This window comes from Pteropus medius, unplaced genomic scaffold (genome assembly GCF_902729225.1).
Source record: "Pteropus medius unplaced genomic scaffold, Ma_sr-lr_union100, whole genome shotgun sequence".
Lineage (NCBI taxonomy): Eukaryota > Metazoa > Chordata > Mammalia > Chiroptera > Pteropodidae > Pteropus > Pteropus medius.
The window spans coordinates 14,167,342-14,194,392 of NW_024349802.1; positions in this window are offsets into that span (position 1 = coordinate 14,167,342).

The following is a 27,051-nucleotide window of genomic DNA, read 5'->3' on the forward strand; positions in this document are numbered from 1 at the left end:
CTGGTTAGAGATTCCGGATGCGGGGTGGGAGGAGGACTCTCGAACTTTTTCTGTTGATATGTCTTCTCTGTACTTGCGCATGTAAATTCTCAATTAGAGAAATCTGCATTTCTTTCTTCAGGAGTTCATAATTGCTTGTTCTCTCTGGTGTCTATCCGCAGCACTGCAGCTGCCCTGGACTGCCACCCAGCTCTCTGTTGTTCTCAGTGGCCCTTATGCCAGGCCCATCAGTGTTTACACATGGGAGACAGAAAGCAGTCCATCAGGCAAGCACTTGAAAATCCAGAACACTGGGCACATGCTCCACTCTTCTCTTTCCCCCGAGGGATAAGCCACTGAGCTGTATCAGCCTCTGCTGTACTCCAGGTCTTTTGGAGCAGCAACAAGCTACCCTACTCTCTTTTGTTCTCAGTGGCCTCCAGGCAGCTAAAATATTACTGGTCCAGGCAGCATAGCAAAACAGATGGGGCAGAAGCAGTCCTTAGGCACTCCTCTGAAAAGCTGGAACATTGAACATATGCCCCAACTTTTGCTTTCCCAAGGGAAAAGCTGGGAGTTTTAGATGTTTTTCCCAGACTCCTTTCATATTGACTAAGGATAAAAACTATGGTGATGAAGGCATTCTAGTCTAAAACTTTACCTTTGTTCTCTGCAGCCTCCAATCTGGCACCTTTTCCTGCCAGTGCTTAGATTCAGGCAAAACACAGCCTAGTTCTTTGGGAAGCTCCCTGAAAAGTCATAACATTGAATATGTGTCTACGTTTACTGTTTTCCTCCCCAGCGAGAACCCAGGAGCTGGGAGTTTTCTCCCAGTTATGCTGCGCTGAGCCTGGGGGAGAGTCTACGGTGATTTGGTACCACGAGTTTCCTTGCTATCTTCAGTGTGGTTTATTTTACACTCACCTGGGGTGCAGGAGCCTCTTAACTGTTTTCTGACAAAGGAAATTAGTCCCTGTATTGTTGTTGAATTGAGGTCTCTGTAAGGGGAAGAAGGTCTGGAAATTCCTGTTCATCATCTTTCTGTTGTCAATCTAAGGGTCTTATGTTAAATAACTGGTGTCGTGGGTTCTTAAGGGCTGAGACTTTGTAAAACTTGTTTTTATGCACTGTGGTTGCTACCTAGTGAGTTTTCATCAATGCTTGATGGAGAGATGTAAATGTGAATCAAGCTAGAAATAAAATGGGCAGGTACAGATCCTTGGCATCCTTTTCTTACTTGCATTATATGAGGCTTTATTTGAGTAAATACTCAAGGATAACATTTGGCATTGTTATGCTATTTCTTCCATATTCATTAATGAATGAAAAAATATGTGTTGAACTTTCCAGGCTGATTTAGCAGGAACAACTCAGTCAGACTTATTTTTTGAAATACCCAGGTCATTAATTTCTTTACAGAGCTAGAATCACGGGACTATTTGGCTAGCAACATAGGTATCACCTAGCCAACTTCTCCCACACTTAATTTTACATATAAGGAGAGCAAGGCCTGGAGAGTTTAAGGGTTGTTCAGAAATCTCACTGCTAATTAATCTCTCTTAGTTATTACAACTGAGGCTACCTTGAGTCTACCTCTTTCTAAGGTACCAAAACCATGTCTTAAGTCTGAAACAATGAAGACATGTGAAAAATACCTCAGATTGGTTGCATATAAAATGCACTTCATAGGTGAATTTAGTATTCACAGATCATTATTTCACATCTCCTGCTGTTACAGAACAAGGCTGCCTAAACCCTCCAGCGTTACCAGATGTCTGCTAAACACTTACTACAAATAATTGAAATAGTAACAAGAGTGCTGTGACTAGTCTACAAGAGCAAAAGGAAAACCACACACACTTTTTTAAATCCTTGTGTTCTTTTATAGATATTAATGAATCTGTGTAACACCTGAATGAACATTCTGAATGAAGAAATTGAGGAAAAAAGGCTTTCAAATAGAGTATGTGCTGAAGATATTATTTTAAGCTATTTAAAAATTATTACCTAGCAGTACATGTAGGTTAGTGATTTGGGGAAAATATATTTGAGGGTGCAAAGAAATAAAACAAAGTTGATTATGAGTAGGCTGTTTACATAGTAAGATTGGATGACAACTCTGGTACTAGGGAGAGAAAATGGCATAAAGTGTTTAACATTCCTTCATTATTCAGCACAATGGGGGAAAAGTATTTCATCTCTGATTTTGATTAAGGTTAGATATTTACTGGCCTACTCAAAAGCCTTAGGTCATTTATTTATTCATTTGTTCATTTTACAAATATTTATTTAAACTTTATTATTTTCTACTTACATATTAGAAAAGTAAATACATGATCAGATCCGTAAGGCTATTTTATTTTAAAACATAAAAAAATAGTGTCAAGTGTTTACTATGACACTATTTTGCCTACAAAATCACACTTAAGCCTTAAAAGGAATCTTATAAAGATCGTTCCATTATGATTCCTTTTTTTTATTTTAAGAGAATTTATATACAAAGAAATTATATAACTTGTACAAGGTCAGAAAATTAGTATTTTGAAGAGTAGGAATACAATCCAAGAGTTTGAATTCAGAATTTATAAGGTGTAGCCTCTTAGAGTAAACCGTGACCCTTACAATTGGAGCAGGGGAGTTGTCATAAACTTTTTTTTGGAATACAACAGAATGAACTGTTTTCTCTTAACTCAGAATAAGAATGTGATAATGCACCTATACATGTATTTGAAATGTGTTCGGTTTTTTCATGACCTTTTAAATAGCATTTAAGGTCCTTGTATGGGACGAGAGGAGAGACAGTCCTTAGGTTCAAGATTAAGGCCACCTCAGGAAGAAAGCCATCTTTGTAGCATTTCAACTTCTTTGTTCTTATGCATTATGAAACCAAGACACCTTTAAGCTTTAACATCTTTTAACAAGCTTTGACATCTCTTCCAAGGTCACCCAGGAAGACTAACTAGTGCCCTCCTCTCCTCACCATACTGCCATCCTTTCTACATCTAATAATATAGGAAATTGTATTCCTAATAGATAGGTTAGAACCAGTTTAAATGGATTCAGATAAGTGAACCATCAATAGAAAATCATAAATGAATTATTTTGGAAGGAGAATGAAAAAAATTATAAAAAAAGAAAAATCTTCAGTTCTCTATAAGGACTAAGGAACAGAATGGGTTTAAGAATGCTGAAATTGTTAGGCTCTTTGTAAGTGGGAGTGAAGGTATTTTGATATTATTCTTATTATTTGTTTATAGATATTATAAAAATCCCAACCAAGTTTAAAGTTAACATCAGTATAGATACTTATAATAATCCTAATTGCTGTAGTTTAATTACAAATAATGCAAGAATCAGTAGATTTCCACTTTTTCCACTTTAGTCTTGGAGAGGAAGAGGATTTCTATTCCTTAAATGTGTGCGGCCCTGAAAATAATCAATGGATCTGTTGTTCAAATAAGAATTTCAAGATAATCCGTTTCTCTAAATTAAATAATCTGTTTAAGTCTATTATTTATTGTGACATTTAGAAACTTTTGAGGACCTTGAAAGGAAATCTGTAAATTCTGACATTAACACACAGTAAAGTCAATAAGATGAATGCAGGATTTGGATTCATTTTATTTTAGGATGAAAAATACATATGAAATATGGGCTTGTGAGTTTTATTAATCTTTTTATCCTTGGGGCCCAAATGCTGACACTTCTTCATTAGGCACTTGAAAAGTTATCGTGATGGACAATATATCAGCAAGCCTCAGGCCATGGACCCTTCTAGCAGCCTAGTGGCGTAGTGATCAATATGATATAACCTAGTGAAAGCCCCTGCCGATTGTTGTCGTCACATTGAAATTTGCAAAGAATACAAATCTCATCAGTCTGATTTGCTGTGATATTATTTGTCCGGAGGTTTACCATTTTTGGAGGATGCTTTTTTCTTCCAAAGCCCAATAAAATATATTGTAAAGTTTATGCAACGTATTATACCAAAATAATTATGTGTCGATGTTTGGAATCATTAAAAAAGTCTAGCCATGTGACTGTGGGCACAATATTTGGATCTGTCTGAGTCTCTGTTTCTCTCACTAAATCTAAGAATTGAATTTACTAGCCTGAAGTTACTGCAAACATTACATGTGTTAAAGCATATAAAACAATATAATTCTTGGCACCTAATTGGTGTTCCAGAAACGTTATCTGTCATCATCATCATTATTATTATTATTATTATTATTATTATTATTAAATTATCAAAAACAGAAAAATGCCCTCAGGAGAATCCTTTCAGATGAAATAGATTAAAATACTATGTAAAATAGAAAGGGTTCTTGACTTCAAATGAAAAAAAAATGGGGATTCTTGCCTCAGCATTATTATTGGTTGTTGGGCCACAGGCCCCAAACTATAAATTGAAGGAGATGTGCTAGATCTATTTATTTTAAAATATTGGTAGAGCCTTACTCTGCAAAAGGCATTAAACTAATCACTATAGATAGAGCTGTGAATAAGACGAGGTCCCTGCTCCCATGGAGCTTCCATTCTAGTGAGAGAGATGGGAAAATATGTAAAAAATAAATTAAATAAATAAATAAATAAATAAGATAATTTCATAATATTGGTGATAGCTACCGTAAATATCAATAGAATAGGGAGATGAGATAAAGAGTAAGTAAGGGCACGGGATCCACATTAGACAGAGTGGTCAGGAAATGCCTCTGAGAAGGTGAAATTCAAGCCAGTGCCTCAGCGATGAAACGGTCTAGCCAAGGACAGGCCTGAGGGAAGGGTGTGCCAGGTGGAGGAGCAGCTGGCACAGGGGCCTCAGCGCAGGAGTGATCCTGCCAAGTTCAGGGAACGTAAAGGGCAGCGTGACTCGAGTACAGTGAGAGCAGAAGAGAATAGACAAGATCACATTCGAGACATGCCGGGGTCTTTCAATGATTCCTAAGCTCTCCTCCCGACTTAATTTTTGAAGTTTTCTAAGACTGGACAGTAATTCTGACTTTTCCCACAGCTTAGAAGGGAACAAGATGTCATATTCATTTATTAATAAGAAAAAATTTTAATTCTCTTATGTGCCATGAAGAACAGAGATGGAAAAACGTGCACCGTTTTGGAATCTTATCTATTTTTGTTGTTTTATTCTAAATTGTGTTATTAAATGGCTCACATATTTTAATTATCATAAAGACTAAGAAAGGAACTGTGTTTTAGATACACTAGAACCCAAAGGAGAGCTGAAACCAGAGTAATTTGACATTTCTTACAAGATGAAAATATATTTCTTCCAAATAAATTAAAAATACCTCATGAACGTAAGTCTTCCTGCTGTTTGGAATGTTGCTTCTTTTACACTAGGAGATTAATCTAGTGATGCCTACAGATACAGCAACAACTCGTTAATGAGATATTGATTTCTAAATTTAAAGCCTTACTAGTATCATATTTTCAATATAAATTAATGCTTCATTAAACTAATTAATAGCATAACAATAACTAGAACTTTTAGAGATTGTAATTAATCATAATCACATAGTATTCCTATACTAATCCATAGGTGTAATGCGATCTTTTAGAAATCAGAAAACTTTTACATACAACTAAAGTAAGCTAAGATGCCATTTTATTTTATGGGGTGCTAATGCTGCAATATGACTAGATATATAGTGTAAAATGAAGATGCGAGACTGCCTTTGGGAGAGATGAATTTTGACCCTCTCCCCGTTTCTCTCTTTGTCACTTACTGCCTACTGCATGGCGCTTAACAAATCATTTCCTCTCTCTGGGTAGTCAATTCATATGAGAAATAGGAGAATTGGACTAAATAACCTCTAAAATCTCTTATATTTCTAAAAGTGATATTTGGGGAAGATGGCATTCCTTAGGAAAAAGGTGACCTCAGACATTCTCACTGTTTCTTTTCCAATGTGTACACCTATAACCCCAAACCTGTCTCTCTCATTCTCTCCTGACGTCCGTGAAAAAAGGCACATTGTAAGGAACAAGACCTCATACATCATGCAGACACCACCATCCAATAAAACGACTGAGAGTAGAAAGCTGACGGGAAGGAAGCAAAGGAGGGTGGGGCCAGGTCTCTTGCTCTTGACTGTTTTACCTCTGTGTACACTTTTCTTCTACTTACCAACATCCTCTCCGTAATCTTACTATTTTCTATTGTATTCACATTACTCTTCTGAAATTCCTAATAGAATATTCTATCTCCTCATTCTATCACACATGTGTTTAAGTCAAAACTACTATGAGATATTACCTATGCCTGTTAGTATATTTATTATTAAAAAACAAAAGATAACAAGTGTTGGCAAGGTTGTAGAGAAAATAGAACCCTTGCTCCTTACAGTATGCCTCTTTTCATGGAGCATTTGAGTAAGCCTCTGTTCTGTGCAATGAATCAGGCCTTAGCTAAATGAATGATTCGATTTGTTCGAATGGTTCTTGGTGATAGAAAGAGAAACAGGACTCAACTTCATGAATGTGCTAATTAATTCCCTGCTTTAGAAGTTAATGCTTACTAGCTGACATATATATATATATATATACGTATATATATATACGTATATATACGTGTATATATATATATATATTTTTAATATCTGTAGAGGATATCTTTGCTAGTTAAATACTGTGCCACCAGAAGAACTAGCTTCAGGAATATTATTGGCTTTTGGGAGTTGTGGCCCTTCCAGCTGAGTGGACTTAATCCTGCTTCCTCCAGCTTGGACCATGGTTGGCTGCTCGTGCTCAGAAAGCACCGGCTGTACCATCCTCCTACTCTGGCTCCCTCCATTTTGATCTCTGAATGATTCCCACTGAGTTTTAGTTTGTGACTTCTTAGAGCTGTTTTTCTGCTAAATGCAATTCATTCTTTCTGCAGCAACAGGTTATTAACAGTGCAAACTAATATATTTTTTTTATGTTCCTCAGAAATATATAGGAGGCTTTCTTAGGCATCCCAAACACTTTGCAGGTAAAGGTTATTTATTGATTTCCTTTGGTCAGTTCTCTGAGCCTGGCAGAAATGATTTCTCGGTATCAGATAGGAAAAACTAGGCAGGACAAAGTGAATCATTCAGCATTAAGTAGAACCAGAATCAGAAACCAACTTACAATCTGGTAGCCTTCAACTTTCTTTCCTAATCCATACTTTATCTGTATCCTGGTTAAACGCCAGGTCTCTCAAGTCAAATGGCCTCAATGCAACCCATGCTCTGTCACTTACTGGCTGTGTCGACTTGGGAGAAATGTTATAGCTCCTTCAGCCTCACTCTCCTCGTTTGTGAAATGGTGATAATGAACGTAACTGTCTCAGAGTTTTTGTGAGAATTAAATGAGATAATGTATGTAAATCATTTGGCATGGTGCCTAGTACACATTAAGTGCTGAAAAATATTTCCTGTTACTTCAGCAGCAGTGCATAGCATGACGAATGGCTTATGAAAGTTAAGTCAAGGCACATCAATTAGTAATGTTCAATAAAGTACCTACTCTTAGTACTTTGCTATATGTCCCAGGAAAATGCAAAAGAAATAGAATACAGCCTTCAATTTCATGATGCCAATAAAACTATTGGATAGAAAAGGGTCCCTGTGAAAAGTCATTCATTTAATGAATATTTATTGAGTGTCTACCAGGTCTCTAGCATAAAAAAAAAAAATTCCTCCTCTCCAGTTTGGGAGGAGACTGGAAACAATCAATAACTTTAGTAAAGAAGTAATTTGTAGAGTCTGAGGGAATTAGGTGAATGAAGTTTGAAACTGGGAAGTCAGGTAAGCCTCCCTGTAAGAGACTTAAGTGCAGTGAAGTAGTGAGTTAGGCACTCAGACTCGGAGATCCACCGTGTGGTAAAACACCCGGTCTACTTAATTGTTAACCCTGGAGTAAATAAAGACTCCAAATAAGGCATTTCAGGTGGGAGAGTATAATAGGGTAGAGTCCCTGATTCATCTACACATTCATTAAAGAATTGTTTATTGAGTGATTATTGAGTATCAGCTAAAAGAGGAGAGGGAAAGATCCAGAATGAAAGTCAATAATGTGGCTCTCTTAATATTTTTTCTTGTATTTCCAGCATCCTCTACCATCAGTCACTCACCACAGCAATTTTAGACAGTGAAATATTTTTGTTTACTGCAAGTTAGAGCTTTATTCATAAATGTAGTGAGTAGCTGCCCACATAGTGTGATGAAGAATACCCACATCAGATGATCTGTACCATGGATTTTTTTTTTTTATGATAACCAACAGTCCCACAGTTATAGTTGTTTATTTGCATTGACACATTTTAACACAGTTCAGTGCCTATATGGTTTGATATTCTCTCCATCAGTATACCTGACATTGTAATATTATGCTTTCTTTTTATACCCTCCAAACCTAGAAGTTCCTTTTGCTTCCTAAAGCGATGATGTTTAGAATACTGGTACATTATGAGCTTACTTTTTTTTCTTGTCCACAATGACTTCTTTCATCCCCATTCCATCAAGTTAAAAGGCAAGCAACTCAACTCCTGTACTGCCTAAGTGGCATGTTAAATTACAAGTGTTCCCACACTCTGTAAATAATTGTTAAGGACAGAAAATACAGTCCTGTACTATTGATTCAGGATCTTGGGCTTTTTAAGTATGATATGAAAAAAATGAAAAGTGAATCAAAACCAATTACTTTGGAAAGAAAAAAAAAAAGAGTGAGTTGTCTCATCATTACAGAACATTTTGAAGGAATTGAAAAGGTTTTTTCCAGGCTGAGATAAGGTATTCAACTCACAAGAAAAAAATGTATACCACCAAAAAGCAAATTTAATTTAATGCACATCACAGTTTTGAAGGGGGGAACTAAGCCTCTATTGAAACTATTGCCCTACTTCCTGCAAGTTGGATAATGACTCTACTCTGAAAGCAGGTGCTTATGGCCTATATTTCTAGTGTCTCACATGGCCTCTTTATGTAGTGACAAACTCAGTAATCACACTTTGTGAGCGATGGGGTGTGGTGGGGAGCAGAGCATTGAAAAGCATTGTGGAAACAACTGCATAATTTCACTTGAATCAAGCTTATATGACAAAGCCACCGGAGACCTAATTATATCCTTGTGGTAGTTGTGGTGTTCCTGTGTTCAGTGTGCATAACAAGAAGTATGAATTCAACTAAATAATGTATACATTCAGGTTGAAAGAGAAGGAAGAAGATAAAAGGATTCTATAGGCAGAACACAAAACAGAGGAATAATGGTTACATTTAAGATAAATCTGACAAACAGAAGAAATCTATGATGGCAAAGCAGAATCAATTTTAAAAAGACTAGCTGGGATGGATATCAGAATGTGAGTGTACATGCAGAAGTGAGCATGTGGTTTTCCAGACAGACTCCAGCCTCCCACTGGTTTGTAGGGGGATGTCTGGCTTATGCCCACAGGCTTTGGAGGACAGACATCCAATTCACTGTGTTGGAAATCAGAAGACCTTGGACCTGGCTCTGCTTCTGCCATCATCAGATTGTACTGTCTTGGGCCGTGGTCTTTTTTACTCTGAGCCTTAGATTTACTGTCAGTAAACTGAGAGCTTGTGGATTCCACTATCCTTATTCTGGTTTCCAGTATCTTATGTTAGGTCCCAATTCAAAAACATGTACATACACATTTATAAATTCAGGCACTTAAGGAGAATTTAATATCCTGGCAAAAAAACCTTTCTAGCATTTTCTCATGTAATTCTCACAAGACTCCTTTGGGTGAGGTGCAGTTCTCATTCTGCAGGTTAGGAACCAAGCTTGGGCAGGTGCTGTTGCCTTGCTCAGGGTTAACCTGTCACCAGGGAGTGGTGAGGAATCTGAAGCCCAAGCTCCTAACAGGGCCGGGTGCTTTCAACAACTACATGCTTCCGCCCCTGCAGTGTTTTATGCTGCTATGAAGATGATTATTTTTATATTGCCAAAGGCCCTAAAATACTTTCTTCAGTACACCGACATATATAATTTGATGTAAACTGGGCCTGTGTAGCTGTGGCGAGACAGATAACATACATATTCAGCCCTGCTGGTTTGAATCTCTTAATTAATGGCAAGAGTCAGGAAGTAACAGGCTTGCCATCCTGTGGTGGTAGGAGTTGGTGGTGAGGAGGTCTTTAATGATGAGAGGAGATTGATTTTCAATTATTAAGGCACGTCACACGCAGTTGACTCTCTCTAGATATGCTACCCATGTCTCCAAACAAGGGTATTAAAAAAAATTTCCTTACACATATGAACCCAACAGTTATTTTTTGCAAGTACATTGGCAAAACAAGAAAAACATGGGTAAGAGCTTAGGGGCAGAGCTGTGTGTTTTGAAGGCAAGCTCTCCCAACATTGCTAATGAATTTTTCATCCTCAAAAGCGTTTATGTCACTTACATCCTGTCACAGTCACCATCACCATCACCATCATCCTCATGGTTGGCTCTTTCCACATTCTATTTATGGATGGTTCTCCAAATTAAAGTTGGTTGGCCAGACAAACAGCATATGTTCACTGCACATATATAGTTATCTATGAATAATTATACTGGTTCTGATTTAGGACTGCTATTAGCTTAGATTCAAGGAATTATAATGTCATTCCATTCACTATTAAGTACCAGATAAGTGTAGCTTAATAGGAAATGTTAAAAGATAAGAAAAAGATATTTCTTAGGGATGTGATATTGGTCATAAGTATTTTCATGGTGACACAAACCTAACTCTTACTGGCTCAAGCAAAAAAAAAAAAATTAATTGGTTCATGTACTTAGTGCATCCAGGAATATACTTGCCTTTAGGCCTGCTGAATCTAGGAGTCCAAAACCTGTGGTATCGGCTCATTCTTTCTTTTTCTACCACTTAGCTCTGCTTCCCTCTATGAGTGTTGGCTTCATTCTCCAGCAGTATCTTTGTATGTTGTGGGAAAGAGACCACCAGAAACCTATGCCATTACATCTCATGTTCAAATAGAGAGACTCTGCTCCAGTGCTTATACATCTGTCAACTCACCCTTAGGCTAATCTCTTTGCCAGGAGTATGGGGGAACTGATTAACTACCAGCTAGGGTCATTCATTCCCTTGTGTTGCTATAATTTGATCCAACATCTGGAATTGAGAGCATTAGTGAGAGTATGGCATAGGGAAACTTGGTTCTCCAAATTAAAGTTGGTTGGCCAGACAAACAGCATATGTTCACTGCACATATATAGTTATCTATGAATAATTTACATATTCTCTCAAAATGTTTGGAGCCTTAGAATAGTGATGAGGATCAGTAAATTGAAGTAAAGAAATCACTGTAAACCAAAGCACAGAGGTAAAAAAAGAATAAATTTATTTGCAAAAGACCAGGATAATAACAATGGAAACTGGAAAGATAAAACAAAGATATTTACAGTTTCACCTGATGAGTCAACTAGATGTAGACTATTAACTCTTTAGGGAGAGATATTATCAAGTTCATTTGAATTAAACGAATAGTAAAAAGTTATATCCCTCTCCTTAGAGTCAACTAACCTACTCTCTTACTTTAACACTCTCTCTTTCCCCTTCTGTCTTAATTATTTTTTTTCACATATGTGGATATTTGCCTGGAAATACCTATTAGAGAAACTAGTTTGGAACTTGTCTAAATCCTAAGGAAATACAAAGCCCAAAGAGTTAGGGAGTCAGATCACAGTTATGATGGCAACAGTATCACAACCTTGCTGTTGTAAGAGTAGACAATTCCTGTATAACTAACCTCTCCCTAGATGATGAGGATCGTAGCTGTGGTTTGAGGTGAGGAAGGTCTGGATGCTTGTGAGATCCAGGACCAAGTGAGCGAAAATAGTTCCGGGTTCAGTCAGCCTCATTAAGAAATCAGCTTCAAAAGCCCTGTTACTTAAACATGTTACCATTGTTAATGCTATTATGTCCTTTTCGGAAATGCTGTTGCTCCTAATTTGAAACAAATGCTTCCTTTAGGGCTGATTAAGCAGATGAATGACATTTCCAAGGACCACGCAGTTAACATGTTCAGTCGATAGCAAAGCCAGGGATGCTGGATGTGATGACTTAGAGTTTGCACTTCCAGGAATAACTACTCTCTATTCTGGGAAGACATTGATTGTGTGAGAGAAGAAACCAGTTCATTCACATTTTTATTTTGTTTTGTTTCCTACCAAGAAAATGAAGATAGATTTGTAGAGGGCTTTTGTTTGCTATGTCGTGGGCATCTATTCATTTTTCCTGTCAAATGGTATTTTGTTTCTCTCTTCAGTTTGCCCTACTCTTAGCAAGGTAGTTTGTGTGAGACTGATACCACTCTAAGCTTCGGGGATCGGTCTTGCTTGCTTTAAGGCAACCCAGGTGTCCCAGGGCCTTTGTGACTAGATCAGGGATGGACACATGACCTAACCAGTGTCAGTGAACTAATAAGAAGCTGAAGTTTCCAGTTAAAGGAAAGTTTGCTATTTTAGAAGGAATTACAGTGTCATTCCATTCACAGCCCATGCACAAAGCCACGCGGGCATCTCGTCACCATTAGGAGAGATTGTATCTGTGAATAACGCAGAAGGAGAGCCACTAAATGCAAAGTCAGGAAAACAAAGAAAAGGAAAAGCCAAACACAAAACTGGTTCTGGTCACAGTGAGCCCTGAATCATTTTGTCCTGAAGAGGGACTGCTGAACTAGCTAGATTCCTGAGACGGTAAATTTATTTCTTGATGTAGACAGTTTAGATGGACTTAAAGGGGTAGGAAGAGCCCTGATATGTTTAAGCCACGAAGATCTGAAGACGTTAAGTGAAAAATTACCCATTACCCACCCACCCAGACATATTAATCATTCCAATATTGATGGGATGTTAGGTGGTTTTGGATTTTTCCAGATGGATGAGAGAAAAAGTTAGGTAATTATTTCTGTACTCTTGAGATAAAGGAAGACTTTTTAAGTGTTTTACTCAAGCTAGAAACTGTAATGAAAAAGATCAATCTCACCTCATAAAAATTTAAACATTTTATATAGAAAAATAGTAACCAAATTAAAAGATATGACAAACTGGAAAAAATATATGCAAGTGAGTTGGATAAGGAAGTAATACTACCAATGTATAAACAGCTTCTACAAATTAGTAATTAAAAGTTGAATACTCCAGTAAAAAATGGGCATGGAAAATGAATAGGCAGTGTACATAACAAGAAATACATATATGAAACCAAATAATAAGCTTTACTTCTGGATAGCTTTGGGGCTTTGGGCAATTGACATTGCCTCTCTATTCTGCAGTCTCCTTGGTTAAAACAAGAATAATGATACCTGCTTCACAGCATTTTTATAAACTTGAAGCTCATGTAAAATGTTTTATGAATATGAGGAATTAGATTTAGGAAATGACCTCCAAGTTTACTCATAGGTTCTCTTACCTATCTCATTTTGCTTGTGGAGGAAAAATAATTACAAAAAAAGGCCCTGTGATTCAGAAAGTTCAATTACAATATTTGATGGCTAAGTTATTGATCACAGCACAACACCCTATTTGGTTCAATAGATTCGATGAACAAAATAATTGAACTACAACTGAAACAATAAGTTTAATATGAAAGTTCATGATACATTGCTATAAAGTACTCGTGGCTAGGGTTAGTAAGGAAGATTATTACAATTACCAAGGGCTGATTATAGAAAGATAGTATTTTAAATACTTTTCAAGTATTATCATACTTAATGTTTATAAAAACCCTATAAGGATATCATAAAACCTACATTTTTGGAAGTTGGAGCTCCCAGAGATTATGTAACTTGCTCAGCTAATAAAGAGCAGATCCAAAATGTAAGTCCAGGCCAAATTCACATGCTCATGTTGCTAATTCTTTTAACCCTTATATTATATAGTCTAGTAGCCATTTTGGATTTTTATAGAAATACCAAAATAATGTGAGGATCTTATGTACAATATTTTCATTTTATTTTCTCTGTTTTACATATATAGCTGTTCCCCAACCCCAACTCATGATTGGACGTTGGGCAGATATCTGAGAAGCCAATGAGTGCCAAGCATTGTCCTTGATTTAGGGGAGTTTAAAAGATGAGGTTAGGTGGAAATTCTGCCCATGGGAGCACATTATTTCCTTCTCAGCTTACAGCTCATGCCGCTGTATTGTTAGGTAGTCATCAACTGCATCAATATTTACAATTGTGTTATTAACCTTTCTACAACTCAGGGCTTTGAAGTTTAACACTTTTAAGTTCAAATCCTCACTTCACTACTTGCTGATCTCTTATTAGGTATTCATTGACTGTATCAATATTTACAGTTGTGTTATTAACCTTTCTAAAACTCAGGGCTTTGAAGTTTAACACTTTGAAGTTCAAATCCTCACTTCACTACTTGGTACCTGTATAATTTTGTACAAGTTTCCTCATAATCAAATTGAGACAATAAAAACTCTTTGATAGCAGTGATGTGAGAATCAGTTAAGATGCTTTCTATAAAATACTTGTCAGCATACCTGGAACACAGTGAGCACTCACCAAACGATCAATTTTATAACAATTATTATGGCTAATTTCTGTATCGAAGTCTGAAGGTACTGCATCACGATGGAAAACTTTATCCTAATTTAGTTTCTTCAGAAGTAATAATGAGTTGAACCAAAGTAACTCCAAACAGGAAAGGATAACTTTTAGTTTGAGGGTCTAGGACCTTTAAAGAATTTCAGGCTTCATTATATTTTCATAAAAGGAGAGTGTCATATTTAACTGAGACCTTCCATCGCAGAGCTGGAAATGCACAGGAGCCCTTGCTTAGGTTAAAATGCCTATGGATATCTTCATCTCAGGGCAAAGTCAGCAGCAGCAAACAGACACAGTCGGCATACTGCTACATCATAGAATTTTTAAAAATCCCTCATGGTCCATTACATTCCAAATTATAACATTTTTATTTTAATATCGAGTCCTCTGACAACCCAACTGGTTCCCAGAGGAGTTCATCAAGGATAGAAGAGCGCCACATTGCATTTTTCCCCAAAATGAAAACGCCATCTGTTATTATATCAACATGACATCGTATGCATTAGCATATTTCAGATACACACCGAATTTACATAATGCTTAGAAAACCATCTTTCCACGATGCATAAGCCTTTCCATCCATCCGCCTTACTTATTCCTGTTGTAGGCTGATGTACCTCATGCAGAGGAGACTTAGTGTACGAGCTAAGCCTGAGTCCTCAGTGTGGCCTATAGTGCTGGCTGGACGGAAGCCGCTAGATGCTCTATTCTGCCTGAAAGGACTTTAGGAGACTTATCATTTATTATAATCTGTTTCATTCTATGAATTTCTTTTTATTTATTTATAAAATTTTTATTAAAGTATAATTGGCATACAATATTACATTAGTTTCACTATTCAGTCAACTCTGTAAGCTTCTGGCAGGACTTGTCAGTATTTAAAACTCATTTTGTATTGTTCTTATGGGTGGTAGATTTCCCTTTAAAGAAATCTTTTAAGAACTTTGGCTGTCCTTTCGGTTCCAGCTGTTTTCCTCCCATGCCGGAGCTGTTTCCAGACATGTCGTTGAGACTCCTGGGAAAGAAGCTGTGAGACAGAGTTAGGAGTACGAAATCTTTGTTGAAGATGCAGACCTGGGAAAGGAAAGAGGAGAAGATAGGATTGGGGTGGGCGACCTATCAGAACCAAATGCAGGCCGGAAAATGCTTCTATCAGTGCAATTGAGTTGCTTCAGAGCAAAGATTACCCATTGGAACATTCTGTGTTGAGCATAAATGGCTTGGCCCTGGTACCACGGCCTTGCCCTGTCACCAGCGTGAGCCACATGTGGTTGACAATCCGAGGCAGACCCAAAGAAAGAACAGCTGGAGCCTGGCAGCTGACCAGGCTCTGCAGCTGTGCAGCAAGTCCTTCCTTGAAATGTGACTGCACACCTTTGGGTTTGTCACTTGACTTCTATCCTATCAGTGCAAAGCAATGTTTAATTGTTTTTTTCTTAAAATTGCAAGTTTGGAAGACATGAGGAAATTTAGGGGAACATGTGGACTCTCTTCATGCTCCAAAATTCCCTCATAACTGCAAAATCCAGACTGCCTAATTGTGGGCTGTTGGGAAAATTCCAGTTGCCACTGTCAGCCTGCAGGTCTTCTAGTGGTACCCTCTGGCACAGACAATAGTGTTAAATTTTCTTTTTAGTCTTTAACCCTAAAAGTCAAGTGAAGGTAAAAGTGGGTACCTCCTCTTGATCCAAATGGGCTGATCACCAAACAATTTCCATAGTTCATTGATAATTTACTGTGGAATAATACTCATAAGTTGAGTATTTACCATACATTTTGGAAAACAGTTAGCCACACTATTAGTCAATCAAGAATCCCTACTTTAGTTGTGGGATTGAATGCAAGGAAAATGTCGCACTCATTCAGCAGATAAATGTGCATGTTTCTATGAATGTTTGTAACTTATGATACTTTTCCATAACACATCTTCTTTCCATCTCAATCCCTTGCTCTAAACAAGAAGTCAGTTTTAGGTGTTTTTATTACTCAGTGGATCGCACCATGGGCCCAGCACTGTGTCCTCAGGTGATATTTTGCATCTGCCAGTTACATTGCTTATAGATACTTCCCGTAATAGTGCATTAGGTAAGTTGAGCTGATTCACTGATGCTTCCTTTGCAAATTGAAATGTTTTATTGCTTAACTATAGACATAATTAGGGATATCTACAATCCTGAAGTGAAGAGTAGTTTTAATCATGAAGCCCATGTCCCCCTGGATCATCTTCTTCTTTTCTCTCTATTGGAAAGAGCTCTGCATAGGCCCTTGGAAAAATATTTTACTTCCATGGAAAAGGCCTTTTCCACCCAGAAGACTCATTCTTCATCTGAAAAATGATGGAATTGGACTAAGGAATCTTTAATGTCTTATTATGGCTGTTCCAGTGTATTTCAGAGGACACGCCTTTCCTCTCTAAAGACTGAGAAGTATAATGATGAGCCGCTTCTACTGGACACATTCTCATTCGTGAAGCAAGTGCAATGTGGCACCAGTTTCCAGGAGGGAAAGAGAGGGACCTTAAATCCAGAGGCCTCAGGAGAGGTTCGACAGTGGGACCCATGGAAAGGAGCCTGGGAAGAATGTCGTTACTCATCATTTAGTGCTTAGTGTGGCCCTAACTTTGACCGGTGTTTTTCATTTATTGCATTTTAATTTATTGCATTTTTATGGTATCACTGACCCCATTTTGTAGATGCAATCATGAGTCTAACAAAGAATAAGTGACATGGCCATTGCCACTGGACTTTTAGAGGGCTGAGCAAGGTACAGACATGGATTCTGCCTGACTATCATTCTCAGTCACTACACTCTACATCTCTGGTCATTTTACTGGCTCATTCATTCCATGCCTAGATAGGAAGAGCCTGTTCGATACCAGGTTTGATTAAAGAGAGGGTGACTGGTGGGAGCGGGTGTGCGCCGGAGATGAGGAAGTTCTCTGTGCTTTCTGGTGTTGGCCGTTTCATCTTTGCACTGTGACTTTTCCCTGTGGTGGCACGATGAAGTGTTTTCTTCTGACATTCTGAAGCCAGCACCTCGTACATTGGAGCCCTGGAGTTGCCAGTGTCTTAATCACAGCTTTTAATTCCTTAATTCATTCACCAGAGGGAAATGTTGGGTCTTGCTAGGAGTCATGGCAAGAGCATCAATTTCTCTCCCTGGAACATTCTAAAGACTATAAGTGTGCACTTTCAGAGTGAGGCAGTGCTCTTTTAGGGGACACAATAGGGTGGAAGGTGGTAAGAATGTAGGGAAAAAACATCATAGGTCATATTTTTCCCCAGTTTTTCATCATTACTTTCAAGTCACCATTTCAAAAATCACAGAACTTCCTTGTGCTTACCTCTGTTTTTGAACTTATCATACACTAATTCAGTTGTTTACTTTTCAGTTTTCTCCATAAAACTAGCCTAATGTGTGTTGTTTACTTTGAGTCATCAATACCTAATGTTACCTGGGCACAATAATTGTGTTCAGTTTATTCAACAAATACTTAATGAGTATAACTATGTGCCAGGTGCTGTTTTAGGTATTGGAAATGCAATGGTGAACAAGGCAAATTCTTCTCAGCGTGAGCTCACATTCAAGTGAAAAGACAGATGGTAAATAATCAGAGAGCCGGGCAAAAATGTATGCACAATGTAGTTTCATGCAGTGACAAGGTAGAAAAGAGAAATACAGCCAGATAAGAGGTTAGATGTTCTCATTAGATAGCATATTCAAGAAGTCCTAACTAGAATATATAACACAAAAGAGTCAGTTCCAGAGGTAAGACTATTCCAAGCAGTAGACAAAGCAAATAAAGGCAAGAGACATGAATGAACTTGACTTGTGTGAGGAATAAGAAACTAGTGGAATGGGATAAACAAAAAGAAAGTGTCAAGTGGGAATTCAGTGGTGATGTAAGCAGAACTGAGTTCACAGATGGCCTTGAGGCTACAATAAGGAGCTGGAATAAATCCTCACTCAACAACTCTTTATTGAATATTCACTATGCAGCAGACACTGTCCTAGGTGCTGAAAGTATAGTTATAAAGAAATTAGATGCATTTTCAAGCCACTGTAGAGCTTATACTATTGGAGCAGAAACAAACAGTAAGTTGTATAATTTATGTGTATGCTTTATATAAAAATATATATAATTATATATATTTATATTATTTATCATATATAAATATGTAACATATATTTGTGCAAATTATATACACACATATGTAGGGTATCACTCTCTATATTTGTTGATATATATAATAATAGATTTTATTTATGGAGTACTATTTTACTCTTTAAATTCACATAACAACCCTAAGCAGTATGATTTTTCTCACTGTATGAGTAAGAAACTAAAGAGAAACTAAGCCTCAGAGAAGTGAAATAACTTGCCAAAGCCTACAAAGCTGGTAACAGAAATAGCCAAGGCTCTGACTCTGAAGCCTTTCTCTTACACACTGCACTATAACTACAACACAGTAGCTGGTGTTACCGAGAACACCTATAAGTAGATGAGCCTCTTTTTCACTGTAGAAATTACTTTCAGATACTTGCCAGTGTTTTCCTAATTGTTCTTTAACTTGACTCTTAAGAATGTGTCAGCATTTGGTGGTGGCTTCATTCTAAACATTTTGAGAGAGAATTCCTTTTGCTTAATGCCAGTACTGCTAATGGACTGGCTATTTCTGCAGGATGCAGCATGGTCAGTTAATAGTCAGGGGCTATCAGTAGAAGCTGAGTAGGAAGACAGAGAAAATGCAGCTCTCAAAGAAAATTTAGAGAAGCAGAAATGAAAAGAAAGGGGAAAAAAGAAACCAAACCTAAAAGTCATGATAAGACAGTCATGAGCTGTCTTTTCAAAGCAAGAGTGAAGCTTGCACACACACAATCACAAACTCCTTTTATTACTCATAGAAAGCTAGACATTAAGAAGAAAGTGAAAGAGAGTTGCCACTCCAGACCAAATTAATGACTAGCAGTCTGAGAAGAAATATGTGAAGGTAACGGAAAAATTAAGATAAAAAAACTTCATGCTCTGGACAGACATCAGTGAGTTTGTGTGGCTACTTGAGCAAATGGGGCTGTACTTTTAATCGTTTGTCAGAATCTTTAACTATGTTGTATACGTGAATTTCTGAACCATAATTACTTTGGGTCTCAAGGTGGAATCCAACCTTCTTAGTGAATCTGTGTAGAAGCTAAATGGCGAAGGGTTTGTGGGGAAGGAGGAGTGAAGGGCAAAATAACCACTAGGCTATTACAGGCTTGTTATTGAAAAAAAAAATCAGCGAATCTAAGGAAACAAAGAACAAACAAATGGCAAAAAACTAGTGCACCTATTTGAAAATTATGTCTGAAGTAAGAGAACTTGGTATCATCAAGAAGTTAGTATACCAACTATACTTAAATAAAAAATAAATTAAAAATAAATGTAAGAATATATGTTTCATGAAAAAAGAAGGTAGTAAACACTGGTGCTGTAGAGGATGCATTCTCAGTGGGAGTGACATCTCTTCTCTCACAGGGGGTGAAAATTAGTTTTTGGTGGGGGATGGGATAAAAAAAAATCTTGTTCTTTTAATATATGAAGTACAGATATGCATATGATACATAAACAGATATACAGGATATCTGTGGTATTAAAATGTCATGAGGAACTAGAATAAGATGTCTAAAGTTTCTTTAGTGAAAAATAATGAAAAAGAAATAGAAATAGGTTGAGAAACACTGCTATAGAGTTAACCATTTATAGGTGGGAAAAAGGAAGAACATTCTGAGAATGGATTGGCATATAGCGAAATTGAATCCTGTACATGGTGTTACAAAATGTTCTCTGTACAAACATAGACAATTTCACCTCTGGGTCAGATTATGCCTGTTCTCTCAAAACTTTATTAATCCCAGCTCTTGTTTCTCTTTCCTTCCCCCAATACCTTAATGCATTTATAATCCAAATTATCCAATTTAATTCTTAAAGATTATCCTTACCACATTCATTCATTCATTCATTTGAAAAACATTGAGCGCATACTGTGTGCTAGGCACTCTTGTCTAGGCAGTGAAGAGATAGACAAAAATAACTAAGTAAACAAAATTATTACAGATAGTAATAACTGCTATTAGGAAATCCCACAGTTGCAGTATTGACTGGGCATTAGGCATAGGAGGAGATTGGCTATTCAGATGGAGTGGTGAGGAATCTTTTCTAAATAGGGCACACCTGAATAATTTTTATTTCATCAGTAATTCTTTATCATTTTAAATAGGTTAAAGTGAGATTCTAAGGGGAAGGAATGAACTGGGATTCAAATCCTGCCCTGCCATTATTTCATTCTTTGATTTACTTGTGCATTTACCCAAAAAACATTTACTGAAATACAAATTTTGTAACAATATTTATACTAGTCGGTAGGCACCTGTTCTTTAATTCAGATGACAAGTATTTCTTGAGCTGTCCTAAATGTTTGTGACAACCAGTGAACCAAAGAAAAGTCATGAGTGATGGTGGCCAGGGGTATGGTTTTAATATATTAAATTGCTATGTTTAGTAAAGATCCAAGTGTTGATGGTGAGTAGGTAGCTGAATTTGCTAGTCTAGAATTTGTGAGAGAAGTATGGTCCGGAAGTTCAAATGTGAAACTCATCAGCAGAGAGGTGATATGTAAAGCAGGAGATGATCGGGTTCACCAGGGAAGTATGCATAGAGACTCTGGGACACTTCACTATTATGAAATTAGGGAGAAGACAAGAAACTAGCAAATGAATCTGTGAAGGAGGAATCAGTGAAGGAAATGTATTGTCCTGGAATCCAAAAAAAAGAAAATACATCAAGGATATAGATTAACGAACTATGTGAAAATACTGCTACAGAGCCAAGTAAGATGAGGACTGAGACTAGGCTATAAAATTTAGCGATATGGAGATCATTTGTGACCTTGATATAAGCAGTTTTGATAAAGTGTGATTGGAATAGATTTCAGGGAGACTAGGAGTAGAGTAATCAGAGATAATAAGTATAGACATGTTTTTAGAAGAGTTTTGTAATAGAAGACAGTAAAGAAATGGACTGGAAGCTGATAAAAACAAGGTAAAGAGAGGGGTTGCTAAGATTGGAGAAATAATAGCATATTTGCATACTGATGAGAATGATGCAATAGTAAGTGTGAAATGGATGATGTAGTGAGGGTCAGTTTCTGGAGAGTTGTTCTTAAGTCGGTGAGAGAAAGAGAAATTTGGTATGCAAGTGGAAAGTTCAGCTTTGGGGAGAAGTGCAGATATTTTGTCTTTGCTTATAGACAGGAAGGCAGAGTAAGTAAATTCAGGTACGAGGAGGTGGAGATCTGTGAAGGGCATTAGTGGAAGTTCTCTTATTGGTACTTGGATTTTCCTAGTGATATAGGACACAAGATGAAAGGCCCAGTTCCCATACTACTGGTAAGTTATACGATTTCAAGTAAGTGATCAAAGTCTTTGAGTCTCAGGTTCCTCATCTCTGAAATTGGAGTAAAATATTTATTTCCAAGTGTAGTAATAGACAATTAAATGTGACGTTATATCAAAAAAATACTAGCCTAGTACCTGTACCATCAGTTAATGTTGGGCAAAGCCATAAAGAAGCTGCATCTTGAATAGCATGTCATCCAGATTTCAGTCAGGGGCACTTGCTTCTATACAGGGAGGCAACCAATAGCTAACAATAGCAAAATGAAGATGGGATTGGCTTAATCAGTAAAAAAGTACATTTATAGAAGTCTTGCTATATTTGTCATCTGGCCTCTGACCAAAAACTCAAATGTTTTAATTATAATTCTCTACACACCTGTTGGTACCCACCAGCTTGGAGTGAAAGTGATACACTGAACATGGGGAGAAAACAAATGTCATTGTTCAGTCTTCTGTCCCAAGCTAAGTGTTCCAGACACATGAGATATCACCCTGATTAAAGTGTCAAGTGGCCTCTAATCACATTAAAATGAAATGTGACCAGAGCACACCAAGAAATGGGACATCCTTGTCACCCTTTCTCTTTTCCACCTAATAGCAATATCTATCTGCTGTATTACAGATAATATAAATGTCTCTTCATATTGTGGGGACGATGAGATGACTTGCATTTGACAGATCTTATTATGCTAGAAATCAACCACTCTAAAATTAACATAGGCTCTTCTTATTAGAAGCAATTATGCAAAACTTCTCTTGTGCCTGAAATTTCAACAATCAAATCCATCCCTTCCTTACATCCTTTCTTACTCCCTTTTCCTCTCTATATATTTTAAATGAAATCATAATATATGTCAATCTAGTACTAACATAACCAATACCAGGCAACCTAAAATGTTTATCTACTACAGATAATTACCATCACATATCAGGTACCCATGGTAATGGGCACTGAAACTATAGCTCAGAGTCTATGATTCTTTATGAAAAAGGCATTATTTTTTCTTATTTTTGAACCTATAAAGTCAACACTATGAGAGCAGGGAGTTAATACTGCTCAGTGGTTCTTTTTTAATCACCCTAAATAGTACCTGGTAGATAATAAGTACCCGATAAATGTCCATTGGATAAATTAATGTTAATAGTTCTCTGGTGAAATGAAGCCTGCCATTACAGATTATTTATTAAGAATCATGGGACACAGCCCTTCATTCAGTTTTTTTTTTTTTTTACAACCCATCTCTAATGAACATCCCCAAAATTAAAATTGATGGCCTAGACTCTGTAAACAAGTATCTCTTTCTCCCTCTTGAAATCATATTTTAGGAATAGTTTCTCTCATTTTTCAGCTGATTGAACTCTGAAGAGGGTAAATGTGAAAGAAATAAAATGTATCCAAGACACACCTAAAACCTTGGGTGTGTTTTTAAAGTTTTTAAAGTACTAGCTGACTGCTTATATATGATCCTTGAATTTTTTACTGTGGAAATTTAGGTTTGTCCCAAGTTGGAGTCTAGGATAAATTTGAAATAGTCAAAGTGAAATAAAGAAACAAAATATTTTCTATTGCTTCAATTTTGACACTTAAAATTGCCAGTTCTCAGCTTACGTCAAACAAAACTCTGAGATGATTGCCAAAAGGACAATCAGCTATATGATTTAGATCTCTACATCTAAATGTCTACAGAGAATAGACAGGTGATCATGTACATAATTCCCCGAGGGTAGGAAAATAGTTTGAGTTGAAGATGTGGTGAACTGGCACACACCTTATCTAAAAGCATTTAAATCAACCTGTTTTAAAAAATACCTTATACCATGCAGTAAATACATGCATAGTTAAATCCAGCTTCTTAATTCTTAATATTATTGTATCATGAACAGTGGGTAAGCTAGACCTAATCTAGGTAAGACTATGTAAGAAACAATTATTTGCTTAGAGGTAGAAAAGAAGCAGGACATATTGTCTTCTCTATTGTGTCCTTTTAAAGACTTCTACTGATTATAATTGAGAGAATTTAAACAAAAATCTCTTGAGTAGAGTGTTTAATTGTTTTTTGTCCCCTTGATATCATGCCATGTCCTAAGATCAGAGTTTCATATTAGGCAGAAAGCATGAGTTTTTAAAAGATAAGAGGTATCAGGGGAATGAAAACTTGTTAGTAGTAAGGTGCTGTTTAACATACATGGGTTTGATAGTAAGCAAGAAATTGAAGTTCAGAAATGGAAATATACATAACAAAGGTTCATATAGTGATTTGTCCTCTAAGATTCAACTACTTTAGGAGAGAAAATGGCAAGAAAGCAATGAAATCTTCAATGGCACAGCATGGGCAGTAGTATGCAAACCTTACTACATGTCAGAATCACATGACGTATTTTAAAAACTGCATACTCCTTACCTTCCACCATACACACACACATTTCAACAGTCTCCTGAGATGTCGGTCTGCTAGGTCTTTAGTGGATTCTCTGTATTGAGAAAACTCCCCAATAGTTTATGGCCTATTATTTGAAAGACTTTGTTTGAAGGCATATAGTCCATTCCGGTGCTTAAAATCTACCTGTAACAAAAGAGTTTGGAAATAAACAGTAAAGAAAACCTCCAGGTGGGGGGAAAGATAACTGAATAGCACTAATGGTGTGTTCAGTGAAGAAAGAAGTGAAAGAAGATTAAGAATTCAGAAGACCGAAATTTTAATAACTAATGGCATTTCAGGAGTAACTACAGTGTGTAAACATATAAAGGGGGAAAGATTTTGAATGTATATATTACACAAACATATTTAGTTTTTAATCAGAATGACCATTAAAAGGTTTAGCATGTCTAAACTAAATGGTGTTTGGAAAAATTACGGTCTCTATGCAACAGAATGGGCAATAGGTTTCATCTCTAGTGCTGTTTAATTGGCAGTGGTTGCCTGGAGTGCTCTTTTGACTTTGAAATGGACTTTACCTGAGCTCAGAAGTAGTGTGCAGTAATCAATTAGTGATGTCTGATCTGGAAACAGAGATGAATCTGATTGCACTCAGGACTAGGTTTTCTTTTCCTAAGATAGTCTTATTGTTGTGTTTGGAAAACATATCAAGGAGGTACTTTAATGACTCTATTCTCTCTCTCAAGTGGGTATACTTTAAATTGTACTGGCACCCAAAACAAGTGTAGGCATTGTTGATGCTGAATAATTCATGTATACTTGAATTGACGTCTTCCATTTAATTCTTAATGGCAACCTGACAAATTCTACAATCTTACATCTCCTTGGAGAGAACCACAGTTCTTTATTTCTCTATGTCTTAGTAAATATGTGGTTGAGACTGCTTGTTAAGCAGTAAATATTTACAAGTTGGAGAAGTTAGAATTGTTAAATGGCTAGTTGAACATCATGGAACAGCATGATAATTTGGGAAAGGATGGCTGAGGCAGATGTTCTGTTAGAGACCTGTCTTTTAAAACACTCACAAAGTGTTGGAAGAATCACCAACTAAGTGCAGGGAGAAAGAGAGCAAATTCATGCTGTGGTCGGGCAGCTTCTCCTGACAGAGATTCAAGCTAGACCCAAGAGTGAGGACAGACTGGATCAGAACCAACGAAGGAAGGGAAACAAAGGGAAAGGTCCCTTCGGATTTGTGCTATTATTTATCTGCGCCTTTGCCTGAAAACAAAAGCCTTGGCGCCTATGATACCTCAAGCTTTCTCAGACACTTTTGGCTTCTTATTCTCTTCCCAGCACATGTTTTAACACTTTGGGTAATTCAGATTTAAGAGTATATCTGATTTTAAAATACTAATCTTATTGCTTGAGGAAAGCCGGAAAAATATTATGCCAATGTAAAAAGATATTTCACACTTGACTAGATTTTAATGTTGTATTTTTAGCCCCAGAGAGATGTTTGTGCCATTTATCCACATGTGCCATCTCTATGCCTCTTGACTCTTGACAGTGTTGTGATAATTACATGTATATGTTTATATACCTGATTAAAGTGTGTCTTACCAAATAACATGTTAAATAGGGTTTGATAATTTTATCCAGGCTGCAGAAAGTGGTAGCTGCTTAAAAGTCAATTGCCTGCCCACCCCCGCCACCTCCTTCTCTTTCTCTCTTGTTTACATTATTGTTTCAAGTTAGCAATAAAGTCGAATTACTGAGAATCACCTTGATCATATTTTCCAAAGGACAGAAAAACTAAACATAGTAAAGAAGGAAGTATTTCAAGCAGAAAATGACTCATGCAGCTCTATTCAGAGCAGACTCCATGATAGATGTTCTCTGCTAGTTCTAGGCTCAGTTGAGAATAATGAAAAGTCAAGCTAACCAGTATAGTTTTTCTAGCAAAAGAGCACCTAGAAGGACACAGGTTTGTAGTAGGATGGTCGCAGTCCATCTCCACCAGATTAGATGGGGGCCATGCTCTGAAAGCCATTCTTGAACTTGAAGGTCAGTAGTTGAAGACTAAGTAGGCCACTTAATGTCCATTAGGAAATGAGTGGTATCTCTTATTGATCAGGGGCTTATGGCCTAAGGACAGAGTCCAGGGACTATAGGAATTAGAGAATTAATAAAGATATCTCATTGGAAGCAGAGAAGTACAAAGGCCAAAGAACCATATTTTAATGTGTAACAGATGCTAAAAAATCCAAATAGTGCACCTAGATGGCCAAACAATATGAAACTTTCAATCAAAATAGGAGTGGAAGAGAGGCAAACCACAAAGATCTAGAGGCAAAAATTATTAGTGAATCAGTGATATGGCATCTGGAAAATTGCCTCTGACCAGAGGCCACCAAATACAACTGGATTTGCTATTATTTCCAGGCTCAACCGATAGGCACACAAGGGATCACCTGATATCAAAGTGAACTGATTTGGAGAGATGAAGCATTTTTTTGGTGAAAGCAAGCATCTTTCTGACTCTGAGAGCCCACAAAGTTTAGCTGAACAGTGTTGGGAAGACTAGTAACTTTAGTTAGTAGACCTGGATTATGTGACACTGGGAATGACAGTTAACCTCTGTGGATGTTATCTATTAATTACAAGATATAGTGCTTGTTCTGTACCCCTG